At 39.4% G+C, this 17,042-nt stretch overlaps 1 protein-coding gene and 1 pseudogene across 8 annotated transcripts in view; both read right to left on the bottom strand.

Moving 5' to 3' along the window:
* Window positions 1-17,042, bottom strand: part of LOC132670999 (BEN domain-containing protein 5) — a 1,465,258-nt gene that overhangs the window by 493,794 nt on the left and 954,422 nt on the right. The gene's annotated exons all lie outside the window — the stretch shown is intronic.
* LOC132671002 (mitochondrial carrier homolog 2 pseudogene) lies at window positions 7,928-9,025 on the bottom strand (annotated as a pseudogene).

Raw genomic sequence — 17,042 nt, 5'->3', positions numbered from 1 at the left:
GAAGAAGAGCCTAAAGCAAAAACTAACACCAAAGAAAAACCACCAAAGAAATCTGGAGAGCTGTTTCATCTTTGCTTGTACCTTCATCTGCTACCTTCTTCCCCAACTCTGTGCCTACAGGTGTAATAGAAAACCTTGAAATAGAAAAGGACATATGGCTTTTTTTTGTGGGGCAAAGATGTGGAGAAGCTTGAAGGACTGAATCAGCATCCCCAAGTAGGCTAAAGGCAGGAAGCACAGGAGAACAGGGTAGGAACATAATCACGGAGGAGATGGAGGCTGGCTGGGCCATGAGGCAAGCCATGAAAGAGGCAAAATAGAGTCCTAAGGGGAAACTTTGTCCTGAGAAATAACCTCAGAGACTTGAGAATAAAGCCCTCTTCACTGCCATGTGAGCACTTCCATGATCCTATTAGGTCCTCACAGTAAGAGTGTTCAGCAGAAGGATCTATGCAGAATAAGAGCATACATTTTGAAGTCAGACAGACCTGGGTACAAATCCTGGTGCTACCACTTACTAGCTATGTGAGCTCAGGCGAGTAAGTTAACCTGAGCCCTGGTTTTTTCATAGGTAAGGTAATAATAACAGCAACCTATTGTTAGTCCTGAAGATGAAATGATTACATGAGATAAAAACAGAGCATGACACATGGTGTATGGGGAGAAAATGGTAAATAACATGACTGAAAGGGTTCCTCTTTGATGAAACACAAAGAACATGAAATTCCCAATCAGGAAACCTATGTCATACTCCTAGAGACTACGGATTTCTTCACTTCCTAGACCTCAGCTTCCTTAGCTGGACAAGGCAGGTGTTAGAAGACAAATCTTTCAAGGTCTTTTTAGGTCTAAACTTTCATGACTTTAGCTGCTTATAGTACAGGCATCATGAACAGGAGAAAGAGATGGAAACTCCCAGCTATCTGTCTCTCCCCTGCCCCCCGCCCCCCAACTCCTATAAAATGGCAGCTTGGACAAACAATATCAAGACTGGGTAATATTCTGCTGACCTAGTTAGACAAAGTTAGGAAACTTTTAAATATGTATGAATATTATTGAATGGAAAAGAGGAGGCTGATTCAAGTAGCTGCAGTGCATATTAATATCTTATTATTAGCCACATTAATGTAGGTAATATCCTGGAAGCTGCCTTTCCTATGAAATACAATTTGGAGAAAGAATACCTCTATTCTCTTCTCAGGAAATAATTGTCTTTTAATGCCAAACTATGGTAAATAAGCCAGAGAAATCAAATGATACTGGAGGATGAAGTTAAATAATTTAGGAAAAAGGAGTACAACATTTAGTAAATTAATCCAGTAGAGAAAAAACATGATGGGATTTTTATGCTCCCTTTTTGGAAAGATATCTCCTTAGGAAGGCAAACAAGGAATCTGAACACTTTCCAGTTTTTCCTTTTAAGAGATATATGAGCTAATATACGTATTCAACAAAAATTTCTTAAGAACTTACTATGAATCCAGCAACTGTACAGCCACAAGAAGAATACAATCCATGTCATAGCAGGCATCAGTACTTTACTTTTTATGGAACTTGTGTGAACTTGAATGTTTACCTGGGAGTGGAAATGCTGGGCCTTAGGGTAATTCTATGCTTAACGTTTTGAGGAACTGCCAAATGTTTTCCAGAGCAGCTACGCCATTTTATATTCCCACCAGCAATGTATAAGGGTTTCAATTTCTCGATATCCTCCCCAACACTTGCTATTTTTTTCTTTTTTTTAAGTTTATTTATTTTGAGAGAGAGCGAGCACTTGTGTGCAAGTAGGGAAGGGGCAGAGAGAGAGAGGGAGAGAGAATTCCAAGCAGCACAGAGCCCCAATGCAGGGTTTGATCTCACTGTGAGATCATGACCTGAGCTAAAAGCAAGAGTTGGACACTTAACCAACTGACCCACCCTGGCGTCTCTCTTCAACACTTGTTATTGTCCTTCTTTTATTATCCAGAGGTTGGGATGTGATACCTCGCTGTGGTTTTCATTTGCATTTCCCTGATGGTTAATGATCATCATCAAAAAATGAGTATCATTTTTTTTTTATATTGAGTATCCTTTTATGTGCATATTGGCTACTTGTGTATCTTCTTTGGAGAAATGTTTATTTAGATCCAGTGCCCATTCCTAAATTGTGGGATTTTTTTTTTTTTGTCATTTTACTGAGTTGTAGGTACTCTTTCTATGTTCTTGATACAAGTTTATTTTCAGATACATGATTTGAAAATATTTTCTACCATTCTGTAGCTTGTCTTTCCATTTTCTTGATGGTATCATTTGCAGTATAAAAGTTTTTAATTTTGACAAAGTCCAATTTGTCTTTTGCTGCTGGTGCTTTTGGTGTCATATCAAAGGAACCATTGCCTAACCCCAAATCACAAAGATACGCTCCTATGTTTTCTCCTCCTCCTCCTCCACCCCCCCTCCTCCTCCTTCTCCTCTCCTCCTCCTCCTTCTCCTCCTCCTCCTCCTCTTCCTTCTTCTTTTAGAGAGAGAGAGACTGAGAGAGAGTGTGCATGGGGGATAGGGACATAGGGAGAGGGAGAGAGAGAATCTTAAGCAGGCTCCGTGCCCAGCATGGAGCCCAATGCGGGGCTCAATCTCACAACTGTGAGATTGTTAACTGAGCTGAAATCAAGAGTTGGATGCTTAACTGACTGAACCACCCAGGTGCCCCACTCCTATGTTTTCTTCTAAGAAATTTAGTGTTAGCTTTTAAAGATAAATCCACATTTAAAGAAATTTTTTTTCCCAATGAAAAACAGAATAAGGAAGCAAGAAAAGGAGCAACCAGAGGTCAGCAGTATTAGAGGAAAAGAAATGGCGGCAGCAGCCTCTCTGGGAGAATGGTGAAACACAGGGAGCACCTGACCTACTTTGTCCCTCCCTCCCTCATGTCTGGTAACAATTCCACAGAGACTAGCAGAGCCCTGAGAGTTTGCTGCAACCTTAGCAATGTTGCTGGCTAAAAGATTCTCTGGGAAGTTCAACAGCTTACTCTGGAAAGCAGCATAGGTTCTAGCCAGGGGCCACCAGTCAAATCCCCCCTGTATTTTCCAGTTCCAACTGCCATGGTGTGGGGTGACTTATAAATAACCCTCTCCTTTCCAGGCCCTGTGCTTTGTCCCTCCCGTGGCTTGTGAACATATCCCATCATATTATTCCCAAGCCATTGCTGGTTAGCACAGTCACTAAAAATGACACCAAGTGAACTTGAAGGTAAGATTGCACAGTCTAAGTCAGTTCTGCGGCTAAAATCATATTGTAAATTGCTTTAAAATTCTACTTTTGAGACCTTGTTTAAGCCAAATATATACAATGTCAAAAGTTCTAGCCAGTGATATGGTTTTTTGTTTTGTTTTGTTTTGTTTTGTTTTGTTTTGTTTTGTTTTGTTTTTTAACACTGAAACAGTCTCCTTGAATGCTAATAATAGGATTCTAGGAAAACATCCAGTTCATTTATCAAGTCTTCCTGTAGCAGGACATTTTGTTAGAAAATGGATAATAATGATTTGCAAGTGATTCTATTTTCTTTTCCCAAGAACCTTGAAAAAGTCAGCTCCCATGCCTGCCTTTCTCCCTTTCCAACCACTATCTTTGTGATACTTCTCCTTTTTAGGAATGGCCATGAGATAATGTTAGAACTAGTTGATAGATGAGTTTTATTCCTCCTTCCACCCCTTTTTCCTTTTTGTATATGTGAAGTAATATTTGAGGACTATTAAGTCCTATCTTGGGGGGTCTCAATGGGTGAAAGGAGCTCAAGTATTACTCACCTATACAGTTCTTTCTGATTCACCAACATGGCTTAGGAGCCTTTTCCATGTTCCTGTAGTTCCTTTCCTACACCCCACCAATAACCTATACCTTGGTTTCTTCTAAACAGATATTACCACTTATGAGTAGTATACTATTGAAAAAGTTACTTAACCTCTATATTCCTCAGTTTCCTCATCTGCAAAATTGGGATAATAGTAGTATCTGCTTCCTAAGATTGTTAAAGGTGATTAAATGATAATGAAGTAGATAGAATAGTACGTGGCACGGAGTAAGTACTCTAAATATTAGTTGTTCTCATTTTTTTTTAAATTAAGTTTATTTATTTTGAGAGAGAGAGGGAGAAAGAGAGAGATAGCAGGGGAGGGGCAGAGAGAGAAGGAGAGAGAGAGAATCCCAAGCAGGCTCTGCATGGTCAGCACAGAGCCTGACATGGGGCTTGAACTCACAAACTGAGAGATCATGACCTGAGCTGAAATCAAGAGTCAGATGCTTAACCAGCTGAGCCACCCAGGAACCCCTATTCTCATTTTTTTTAAGTGACAAATTGTATACTTTAGGGAGCTTAGGGTCTGTTAAGGGAAATCAGTACTGCAAATGCATTCTATCCAAATATTTACAAACAATTCAGAAGGTATTTTCACATCTGTTATCTAATATCTACTAGAAGCATCTTGTCATTACAATAACCTAAAGCTAAATCACAGTGCCTAGTTTTTAGATGAGGCTTAAAGAGGTTATTTGAAATGTCAAAAATATAAGTGGCAGAGCCGAAATAAAAATCCTAATATGGCTCTAGGCCTGATGATCTTCATACTTAAATTACAACCGAATAGGAGGTTTCTCTGGATATATATATTGAAGAGGGGGCACTCATCTGTGAGAAAAGAGAGATTAAGTAATTGACCTAAGGTTACACAGTTAATGAGTGGCAGGGTCAGGGTTCTAAACTACGTAGCTCACCCTATTGACTTAGGCACCTAATTTTATTCTCACTGCCTTGTAAGTACTTAGTTAATATTTGCAGAAAGACTAGACAAAAAAGCAACCTTTGCAGACAGATCTTGGAATGAGAGGCAGTGAACTTCAGTGGACAATCTAGATGTCAGAAACTGGGCTTCCAGCTAGTGCTGTTCAACTAACTCACTGGGTGACTCAGGAAAGTAACCTCCCCTCTCTGGGCCCCAGTGTTTCCAGCTGCAGAAAGAGAGAGAGGAGAAAAAAGAAAGAAAAAGTTTGCAAACACTGTTAACAGCTGAATCCTTTTTTCAAACTAAGTCTATGAGGAAGGCCAGTGAAGAGGGCCCAGCATGCATGGTGTATGTGGCAGGGAGGATAAGAGAGGCCTGAGCCCTGATTTCATAGAAGTCCCTCTTTCTCCTTGCTCCTCAGTAGCATCTCAAGTACTGCTGAGAGCCTAGATCCCTAATTAGGGATACAGGTAACATGGGTTTAAACCCCAGAACTAGAAGAACCTAAGGTTCTTCTTGGCTTTGAAATTCTATGAGTCACATAAAATAAATGATCTTATATCCTAATGTTATATACCTTCTGATTTAACAAAGTGAAAATGTGGCTTCAGAGGAAGTGACAAAGTATGACCACACCAAAAGATACCAAGAAAGAATTTTCGCTGTAATAGCATGCTTCTCTACCTGCCTCCAGTCCTATACATACCCTAAATACAAAAATATTCCCTAAACATATGAACAGAGGAACCTAGATGAAGAATGAGTAATCAAAAGAGTGACAAGTGTTTTAAAGAGGAAACAGTATATTATAGACTCATGTAGCAGAGGATCTCAAACTAGTCTGGGGAACAGTATATTAGGGAAGCATTCCAGGAAGGAGTGGTGTTCAAATTGGATCCTGAAAGCAGAATAGGAAGTAGCAAGGCAAAGGGCCATTGAGAAAGAACATTCCAGGTAGATGGGCCAGTGTGTATACAAGTTAGTGGAAAAAATCCATGGCTGACAGAAAGAACTATAGGGAGGCCAATGTGGGTATAGCAGAGAGCAAAATGACAGGGAAATGAGACAGGCTGAAAAAGCAGGCAGAGGCTAGATTATGCAGGATCTTACAGATTAAGTTAAGAATTTGTTATTTTATCTTAAACTGCTGAGAGGCCGGGGTGTTCAGTGGGTCATTTTCATGGATACTGAAATTATTCAATATGGTGGTAGCAGGGTAGTGGAAAAGACAAGTATGGACCAAAGCTCTCCATGACTGAGGGCACTGTCCAAGAAGTCAGCAGATGACAGCAATAAAGAATGGCAGTGGGTTCTATAGGCTTAAAACATGTCTTTTTATAAAAGAGAAGGGAAAGAATGGCCTAGAAATAGCAATCTATTAGCACAAAGGATGCCATACGCCAAGCTAGCTAAGTAGCGTTCAGTGAAGAGTCTACTGTCTTTTGGTCAGGTAGGGACCACAGGACCAGTGAGGGGAGCATAAAGTTAGGAGGAAGGCTGGGACTTTCTGGAAGCCACTGTAACACTGACATAGCTAGGTGAGCAGAGTAGAGAGAGAGCCTGGAAGCCTGTTTACCTCACATCTTGTACCCCTTGGCTTAAGAAGTTGTTGTAATTCCCTGAGAGATGCTGATAGTTTGAACTAAGGCACTGGCAGCAGAGATAAGAAAGAGATAGATTCTAAAAATACTGAGTTATAGCTTTGATCATACTTGGTGACAGATAGTATGCAAGGAGTAGAATAAAAAGGAGTTAAACAGGACAGTTTTTGGCATGGGCACCTGAAGTGATGGTGATACAATCATTGAACTAGGAAACCTGTATTTGGGGCAGGTGTAGAGTAGTCTGGGTCAATCTTTGCAGCATGAATAAATCAGATATGTGTCTCCTTGTTCTAGCAGTGGAGAAGCAAGGGTCATAATTCCCAGCACCTCCTCTCCAGGCCCTCATTCACCCAGGGCTGAGGCTTGGAATGGATGAGCCACCTGCAGCAGTCAGGTCAGTTGGAAAGTCCCTCACCAGATGCTGGGAGGATATATCTGCCTCCAATTAATTGGAGACTCTTTTTGAAGGGAATAGCAAAAACTATGCCAAGAGAGTGGTGCTTGTGAAGTGGCCTGCTGGAAGGGAGCCAAAACTACTAAGCTTGTTTAATTTAGAGTGTCTGATCAGGACAAGGTTTGGTGCAGATGGGGGTCCATAGAACTCTCCTGAGAGGTGGGTAAGGGAATGATAATTGAGATTACTAACTTCCAACAATTACTCAATTTAAAACCCAGCCAAAAAGATGTAATTATTTTTCATACATTTGTTTGGTCATGTTGCCAGCTGCAACTCCATGATGTTTTACTTCAAAGGGGAAGAAAGAACAAAGGGGAAGGAACAGAATGGAAGGGAGCTACATTATTTTGTAGTCACCATGCTGATAAGAACAGTGTTGCCTCTCTCTAGCTTCTTTTACGCGGTCCTGTCTTCTGTCCTCGGGCTTTTCTGTCCACAGGGTGATTAGTTCCCTCTAGCAGGTTTCTGAGATTCTAGCTTTTCCTCACAAGTCCACATAAGGACTATTGTAGAAGCTGCCAGGCTCCATATTTTAAATTCTTCTAATCTCCTCATATTTGCCTGCTCTGCTCCTAAACTAAATTGAATTTAATTGAGTTGACTTGGAGGCAGGTAAATTCTTGTTCGTTTAGATGACTTATGCTACTGGAGTTAGCAGCATAGTCAAACTCAGGGACTGATATCAAATTGATATAAAAAATGCCAATCTAGGTATTCCAGAGAAGCCTCTGATAATATGCATGGATCTCTGTCCTCGGTCTCAGGGCTCGTCCTGCTAAACACTTGTATACTTGACTTAAATTAATACTTAAAAAGTATATACATTAAAAATTAGTGAAGACACTAATACTACAGATAAGAGAATCCAAGAATCAAAATAATCACAGCAAGCTAGAATGCAGGGCTAAAACCAATGGTAGGACAAGTATAAAGGGTCACTATACTTGTAAAATCTACTATAGGCTAATGTATCCTGGATTGGATCCTGTGGCAGAAAAAGAACATTGGTGGAAAAACTGACGAGATCTGAATATAGTTTTATAGTTTAGCTCATAGTAAAGTATCAGTGTTAATTTATTTGTTTTGACAAATGCTTCATGGTTGCATATGATTTTAACAGAGGAAACTGGGTGAAGGGTATGTGGGATCTCTCGATATTATCTAACTTTTCCCCCATTTCCTTAAGAATAAATGATTATTTAAAAAGTGTGCCATACTGTATAGAAATCAACATTCTCTCCCATAATTCTGTGCATCTTGGACTACAGTCAAGATGTCACTGTTCCCTTCCTACATCTTCAAATTAACTTTCTCAGGTCACAACAATAAGTCTTCCCAAAGGGGACCTTCTGGAAAAATAAGCTATTTCCTCAACTTATATTTCCCTCTTTTTATAGCATACACCAGCCATCTATCCAATAAACATATGTTGGGGAGTGAGGAGGGGATCCACTTCAAGCCCACAATTGTTAACAGTCATAAGATTGGAGAAAAGCACAAGGGGATAGGTCAACATACCGGCAAAAAATCCTGTGGCAGCTTGGAAATAACTCTTCATTTCATTCATGGTGGAAACCCCACTGTGTCCAGTGCATAGGCATGGTTGAGGAAGGCCAGTGAGTTTCAGAGCCACAAAGAAATTATGTCACATAGGAGGTGAGAGATAAGACCCACAAAAAGTTCTAGAATGCCCTCTTCCTGATAGATGGTTACTGTGGAGTCACAAAGTGCACAGAACAATGACTTGTACAATAGATCTCTGAATGATACATGGAAGGGATATGTGATAAGGGTAGCAGCAGAATGAGCCATCATCTCTCGAGTTGTCTCCTTGATAACTTGGTCAAAGGAGGATGTAACTTCTTTCTGTACATTTTCAGGTCCTAACTCATCAACCTTTTCACACTTCTGGTCATGCTGTAAAACTTTACCATGGACCACAGTTCCAAGGACTCCTGAAAAGAGTCTTGGAGTTAAGTCTATGAAAAACCCATGCTTCCTATCGATGCTCACAATGAACTAGGATAACAAAACAGGCCAGGAAGCTGACATACTTGCCGCCCCAAAATATTTCATCTTATCATCTTATTCTTGGAGGAAGAGGCTCGTATCCCACCTGGATGAGCACTTTCACGTACATGAGTGGCTGGGACATAATGGTGAGTCCAGGAACACAGGAGCACTTTACTTGCTGTGTCAGCCATGATGGACCTGTGGACAGTCAACTTTTTTTTTTTTTATAAATCTAAAATTATTTAAAAATAAAAGATTTATTTTTTTATTTTTTTTCAACATATGAAGTTTATTGTCAAATTGGTTTCCATACAACACCCAGTGCTCATCCCAAAAGGTGCCCTCCTCAATACCCATCACCCACCCTCGCCTCCCTCCCACCCCCCATCAACCCTCAGTTTGTTCTCAGTTTTTAACAGTCTCTTATGCTTTGGCTGTCTTCCACTCTAACCTCTTTTTTTTTTCTTCCCCTCCCCCATGGGTTTCTGTTAAGTTTCTCAGGATCCACATAAGAGTGAAACCATATGGTATCTGTCTTTCTCTGTATGGCTTATTTCACTTAGCATAACACTCTCCAGTTCCATCCATGTTGCTACAAAGGGCCATATTTCATTCTTTCTCATTGCCACGTAGTACTCCATTGTGTATATAAACCACAATTTCTTTATCCACTCATCAGTTGATGGACATTTAGGCTCTTTGAATAATTTGGCTATTGTTAAGAGTGCTGCTATAAACATTGGGGTACAAGTGCCCCTATGCATCAGTACTCCTATATTCCTTGGGTAAATTCCTAGCAGTGCTATTGCTGGGTCATAGGGTAAAAGATTTATTTAAAACATATCAGAGGAATTAAAATAGGCTTATTCATGAACAACAACAAAAATCAACTACAGGGAGGCTTCACTGCTAAAAGAAGCTAACGTAAACTCTGGTTACATTTCTAGAGATTTAGCATCCACAGCAAAACAGGAAATAGTCCTATTCTGCTGTAGGAGGCTTATATTGCCTATAAAGTTTTATATTCAGTTCTGATATTTTATAAAGGTAATCAACAATCTAGATTATGTCCAGAGAACAACAAAGAAGGAACAAAGTTTAAAAACCATGGAATCTGCAGAAATGTAGAATAATGGGGGGAGAGGAGAAAGGAAGGGACTAGTCTGGAAAGGACTCGTGATGGGGGTGTGGTCACTAGCTTGCTGTCTTTGCAGGCCTGTCCACGGGCTAAAGGAGCAAGAAATGTAAAGTAGACCCAGAGGGTGGAGCTAGAATCAAGGAGAGAGGCTACAAGGAGATGGCTCTTTTTGGGAATGATGGGACTTTTTTCTCTTTGAAATGGGGCTCAGGCTGCCTCAAGAGATGTGTGAGCAAAGGCTGAAAACTCATATTTCAGGAATATTAAGAGAAGATGTTGGTCTATACAATTTGGGTCCCTGCCCATAGGAGATTCCTAATACATTTGCTAAATTTTAATGTGACCTCTATAGTCTTTATTAACTCGAGAAATTGTGTGAGGTGTTAAGTCAGAGAAACCAGCTTTTCTAGGCATTTCTATGTCATTCTCATTTTTAAAAAAAATTTTAATGTTTGCTTATTTAATGCTTATTTATTTATTATAATTTATTGTCAAATTGGCTTACATACGATACCCATTGCTATTTTTGAGAGAGAGAGAGAGAGAGAGAGAGAGAGAGAGAGAGAGAGAGAGAGAATGAGTGGAGGGGGGGGGGAAGAGAGAAAGAGAGAGAGGCATAGAATCCAAAGCAGGCTCCAGGCTCTGAGCTGCCAGCACAGACCCAACATGGGGCTTGAACCCATGGACCATGAGATAATGACCTGAGCCAAAGTCGGACGCTTAACTAACTGAGCCACCCAGGTGCCTCCCAGGTGCCCCTTGGCATTCTTGGCAGTAATTTTCCTCCAGGTACTTTTGGCTAACAAATATCTCTGTCCATGGGGGAAAAAGCCACCGAAAGACAGGCAATAGTTAACCTGACTTCTAGATCAACTGTCACCAGCGAGTGCAGCCTGGAGATGGAAGACTTAAGTGTCACAATGATCATGATCCTTCCTGGATGGTTCCTCACTGAATCAGATAAAGTCCAAATTCTTTAGGTTGGCATTCAAGGCACTCTTGGCCCAGCCTCCACCTACCTCTCTTCCTTTCCCCATTACTATCTTTCTTTTCTTCTTAGGTTGATCCTGTGCTCTTGTCTTTTGGAACCACATAAAACTATCAAGACTCAGTATTGTCTCAATTTCCATACCATATTTTTTTAAGAGAGGGGGGCATGCAGAGAGAGAGAGAGAATCTCAAGCAGGCTCCACACTAAGCACGGATCAATGTGGAGCTTGATCCCATGACCTGGGATCATGGTCTGAGCTGAAATCAAGAGTTGAAAGCTTGGGGTGCCTGGGTGTCTCAGTTGGTTGGGCGTCCAACTTTGGCTCAGGTCACGATCACACGGTTTGTGAGTTTGTGAATTGGAGCCCCGTGTTAGGCTTTGTGCTGACAGCTCAGAGGCTTGAGCCTGCTTCGGATTCTGTGTCTCCTTCTCTCTCTGCCCCTCCCCAACTTGTGCTCTGTCTCTCTATGTCTCTCAAAAAATAAATGTAAAAAATAAAATAAAAAAAAAAAGAGTTGGAACCTCAACCAAATGAGCCACCCAGGTGCCCCGTGTGTATCCATATTTCGATTCTCAACTCAAGATGCCTTCTTCATTAGGACTTTGTTTCCTCCCTTGTGCCCCTTCTCTGCCCACTACGTCTATTATATCAAGTCTCTTACCATTATTGCCATTATTAGTTTTTACATCTGTGTTGCCCACTACATTGAGTACTTCTGAGGGATAGGGTGTATTTTGTATTCATCTTTCTGTCTCCAGCACCCAATACAAAGCCTGGCAGGCAGAAGGTACTCATCAGATATTTGTTGTATTGAAGAATGGCTTTGCAAGAACTTAGTAAATGACTATATAGGTGAATAGAATATTTCCCTATCCAGAACTGGTTTAGAGTCCATTTTTTGGAGTCTAAAAAGGCTTGGCTTCATGTCCCAACTGCATGATATAGACAAATTACTTCATCTCATTGTGCCTTAGTTTTTAAAAATGCAAATGGAAGGAGATAATACTAATATATCTCAGAGCTTAAATTCTTCTAAGTGAATCCTTCACCCCAAAACTCATCCTCTTTCCTGATTTAATTTATCCAATATTGTCTGTCTCTTCCTGGAATGTGAGCCCCATGAAGGCATGGATTTCTGCCTGTTTTTCACTGTTGTATCCCTAGAGCCTAGACCATGCTGGTTACATGTTAGGTATTCAAAAACAGTACAAATCACATAATAGGAGCATTGTGAGGACTGAGTGACACAATGTATAAGAAGATCATGGCATTGGGCCGACCACATGCTATGCACTCAATAACTACCATTATTATAAAATAAAAGGCAGATTAAGAGGCAACATTATGACAGACTGATGTGTGACTCAGAACATACAATCAGGATATTATAAATGTTTGAACCGTAATTTTTGTTGGAATTGGAAAGGATGCTTGAAAAATCTGGTCTGACTCTCTGAGACCCAAAGAGGAAGAGTGCTTTTCTCAAAGTCACAGAGCTAGCCAGTGACAGAACCTAGACAATTACTCTCCTATAAATGATTTTCTAGTTATTCCATATAATACAGGATCAGATTCCTTTCTTTGTTAGACACTTCCTTTTGGCAAGTTTTGTTAAGTACAGGAATGGCTCTCTCCATCTAATCCTTTCAACATGCGCACACACACACACAGAGTTAGGTGTTCATCTAATTAGTCCAATTATGTATAAAAATAATACCATACTTTACTGTGTCTGATGGTACAAGGTTATATGATTTAAAAACTAATGTTTGTCAATTACAATCTACTTCTAGCTATGTTGGAAGGAGTGTATTGGTAAACTCTATCTCTGAAAAACAAACATAAAGCTGGACAAAACTGACGCAAACATTTCAGTGTTTTGGAAACTGACCAAAGGCATACAACAATCTCATGTTATGCTTAAAAAACCGCTGAACTTCAGTTAATAAGACAGGGAATCTGTGATGTGCTGTGGTTGCTCTACCTTCCTCCAAGCTTGGTGAAAGCAGGGTTCTGTTAGGACAGGCCATGCTGTGAGGATTGTCAAAGGGAATCAATTTGGAAGAGAGGGCAGTGCTCACACCTAGCAGCATTTTCTGTGGAAACACTCACCACAGAGGTCGGCAAGTAAGGAGGGCCTGCAGTTCCATAGCTGGGACAAACATATTCCTGGCTGAGACTGGGTGCAAGCCAGAAGGCTCAAGCCAGTCACACACTCCTGAAAAGCCCTGAAGCTGCACAAATGCTCATGGTCAACACGACACAGAAGGGAAAGGAGAAGCCAGAGAAGACATGAAAATTGCCCAGACTTTGACTGTACTCCCCATATCTACATATAGATCCACTGACAGAGGACAGAAGCCTTATGTGCTCAGGGTGGGTAAGCACAAACCTAGCCCAATAATAGCTGACTGCTAAACTACAAAGACACAGGGTTGACTCTTTGAGAATCCAGTCTTATAAATAGGAAAGAAAAAAGAAAAATTGAGCTGAGGCATAAGAGAAAGATACCAAGATAATTCACTGGTAAAGGTTAGTCTTTTCAAAAAGCAGTGCTAGAACAATTGGATATCCATATGCAAAAAAATGTAAGCTTAAACGCTTACCTCATGCCATACATATAAAAATAATTCAAAATGGATCACAGACTGAGATGTAAGCAAAACCATAAAAATTTTAGAATGAAACATAGGAGAAAATCTTTGTGGTCTTCATTGGGCAAAGAGTTCTTAGATAAGAATCCAAAGCATGATCCATAAGAGAAAAAAAATTGATAAATTAGGCCTCAAAATTAATTCTGTTCTTCAAAAGATATGGTTAAGAGAATGAAAAGATAAGGCATAGATAAGAAAGAAATATTTGCAAAGCATGTATCGGACAAAAGACTTGCATTCAGAATAGATAAAGAAATCTCAAAACTCATTATAAGAATACAAATAACCCAAAATTTTTAAATGGGCAAAATATTGAAACTGACACTTTATTAAAGAAAATACACAAATGGCAAATAAGCTCATGATAAGATAATCAACATAATTAGCTGTTAGGGCAATATAATTTAAAACCACAATGAGATATGCTACATACCAACTAAAATGACTATAATTAAAAATATAGATAATTCCAAGTGTTAGCAAGAACATGGAAAAACTATAACCCTCTCTCCTACATTGCTGGTAGGAAGGTAAAAAGACATTACTAACTTGGAACACAGTTTGACAGATTGTCTTTTTTTAATTTGAACATGAACTTACTATATGACCCAATGATTCCATTCTTAGAAATCTACCTGAAACAAAGTGGATCACATGTCCACTCAAAAGTATGCACATGAATGTTCATAACATCGTTATTCATAATAGCCCCAATATAGAAGCTTTCTAAATGTCCATAAACTAGAGAATAAACAAAACATGGTATATATCATTTTAATAGAATACTATTCAGCACTAAAAATGAATGAATTGCTGATACATAGTACGACATGGCTAAACCTGAAAAATATAATGCTAAGTGAAGGATGCTGGAAGCAAAAGACTACATAATGCATAATTCCATTTATATGAAATGCTCAGAAATGGCAAATTTATAGTGTCAGAGAAGGTCAGTAGTTGCTAGGATTGGGAGTGGAAGTGAGGAATAACAAAGGAACTTTTTGGGATGATGGAAACAGAATCTAAGACTAGATTGCGGTGATAGTGTAAAACTCTATAAATTTACTAAAAATCATATTACCGGTCCTTTACAATGGGTGTATTTTATGGTATATAAATTATACCTCAATAAAGGTCTTAAGATAACAAGAAAAAATAAGATCTTTCCCATGGTATTTTTATCTTAAATGTCAGATTGTGGCATTGATGCATGTTCAAAGGTGAGGTTAGAAGACACCACTAGAGAATAACAAAATAAGACACCATTTCAGATGGCATAATTAGTAGCAATGGTAGCTATGGACATGGTGATTAATCATTCCAGCACTAGAAATACAAAATCTTGCTTCCTGCTTACTCTCCCTAAGATCTGGATGTTGACATGTTTAGCCTTCCCACTTGTAATTATCCTCCCTCCAAATTGGAATAAGGATTAACTAATTATAGTGGTGCCTTCAGACATGAGCCATACCAAACACCCTGGTAATGAAGAACTGTCCTGTCTCTAAAAGTATGCCAGAAAGCCTTAAAGTCTTTGGTATCTGCTTTGAGGTCCAACCCATAGAGTTTCTCCAAACTAGTTTAGCCAGCACAGGTACACCCTGCACTTTCACTAACTTTACTTTCTTTAAGATGCTGCTTTGGATAAGGTAATTTCTTTCCTAAAAATCCAGTGTAGCTCTCAGTTGGTCCAATGCAGAAAGCAGCAGTAGTCCATCAAAACGGCAGGATGTGGTATTAGAAGTCATGGGTTTAAACCTTGGCCCCGACATGAACTAGCCATATGGCTTTAGCTAAGTAACTTAACCTTTTTAGCCTTATATTATTTACCCCCCAAACTGGGATAATTCTGCCTACTCCATAAAACTACTATGAAAAATAAGCAAGATGGTATACATAAAGTAACTGACCCAGTATCTGTGTTAAATCTGAATGACAGTATGACAATTAACTCTTTCTAGAGTTTGGCCCCAATATTCCTATTTATCCTAATCTTATAGTAAGAAGATTCCTTATTCCAATCAAACCAGACTTCTAACCAACTGCCACCATGCAATGACTCTGGCTAAATCTTGCTCTCTGGGCTGCCTCCTCCCCAACTCTGTATTTACTAATCCTACCCATCTTTCAAGAGTCAGCTTAAAGCTCATCTTCTCCATGATGTTTAATCTGACCATTAACTCTCTAGACAACTAGTGAGATCCTTAATTATATATTTTTAAAATTTTATTTCTGTTTGAACATATCCCATTTCCTCAGGTATAGGAGACATTTCTGAAGGATACCAAGGTTTGTTTTATATCTCCCAGTGCCCCTTGCAAGGTCTGAAGTAGGACAAGATTCTCAACTTATTTTTTTTTCCTGAGGAGTTCCTCAAAGAATAACTTGAAAACACTATTCCAGTCCATCTTTTTCATTTTATAGATGAAAAACTTGTCCCCAGAAAGGGGAAGTAACATTCAAGTTTCACATGAGTAATTTGGTATTAGAGTTGAAAACAGAATTCAGGTTTCCTATGGCAGATACTTCGGGCTGCCCTTCAATATCAGTTCTCCTACACATCTATAGGACTACCAATTTTTAGCTGGAAACATGGTCACCCAGAATAAAGACTTCATGTCTCATCCTTACTTTAGGTAAGTGTGGATATGAGTTGTATGAAATGGGATAGAAGAGAAAGTGCTACATAACTTCATTTTCTCCTTTTTCCCCCTACTTTCTTCATCCTGCTGTCTGAAACACAGATGTGATGGTAAGAATTCCATTCTCGATCCACACTGGATCATGGGATTGAGGGGAATGCCCCAGGGATGGCAGGACAAAAAGCTGAAAAAAACTGACTCCCTAAGGCTTTCAAAGAACAGACTACAATATCAGCTCTGGATTGCCTATAGGCTTTTATATGGAAGAGAAATAAACTTCTGTTTTGTTTAAAGTGTTGTTATTTTAGATACAGATTTGGATATTAGTTGTTGGCAGCATAATGATCCTGTTACCCCTCCTATCAACTTTCTAATGCTCTTAGTTCTTCACATTGCCTCTAGACATATATATTAACTCATTCTTTCATTCATTAAATAATTTACTTAATAGCCATTCAGGATGCACTTACATTCTGCCTGGCATAAATCTAAGAGGGGGCTGGAGTGGACACAGGAATGAAATGTACAAATCCCGCCCTTAAAATTAAAAGTCACAAGTATTGAATGAACTTCTCACTGTCTTAACTCATATCACAATTCACAGATTGGCAAACACTCATCTCAGAATTTCTCTGACAGTCTCATATCAATTTCATTGTTCCCAGTAATAAAATGCTGATCAAACTATATGTGCTTAATATCTTGTATTTGCCTCTCTACATCCACTCTTTGCCCTTCTCTATCATTTTCTTTGACCACTGTGGCTTACTTGTATGTACTGC

Source organism: Panthera onca, chromosome C1, assembly GCF_046562875.1.
Source record: "Panthera onca isolate mPanOnc1 chromosome C1, mPanOnc1 haplotype 2, whole genome shotgun sequence".
NCBI classification, from domain to species: Eukaryota; Metazoa; Chordata; class Mammalia; order Carnivora; family Felidae; genus Panthera; species Panthera onca.
Note: the sequence above shows the minus strand (reverse complement) of the source record. Positions and strands in the feature narration are given on the sequence as shown.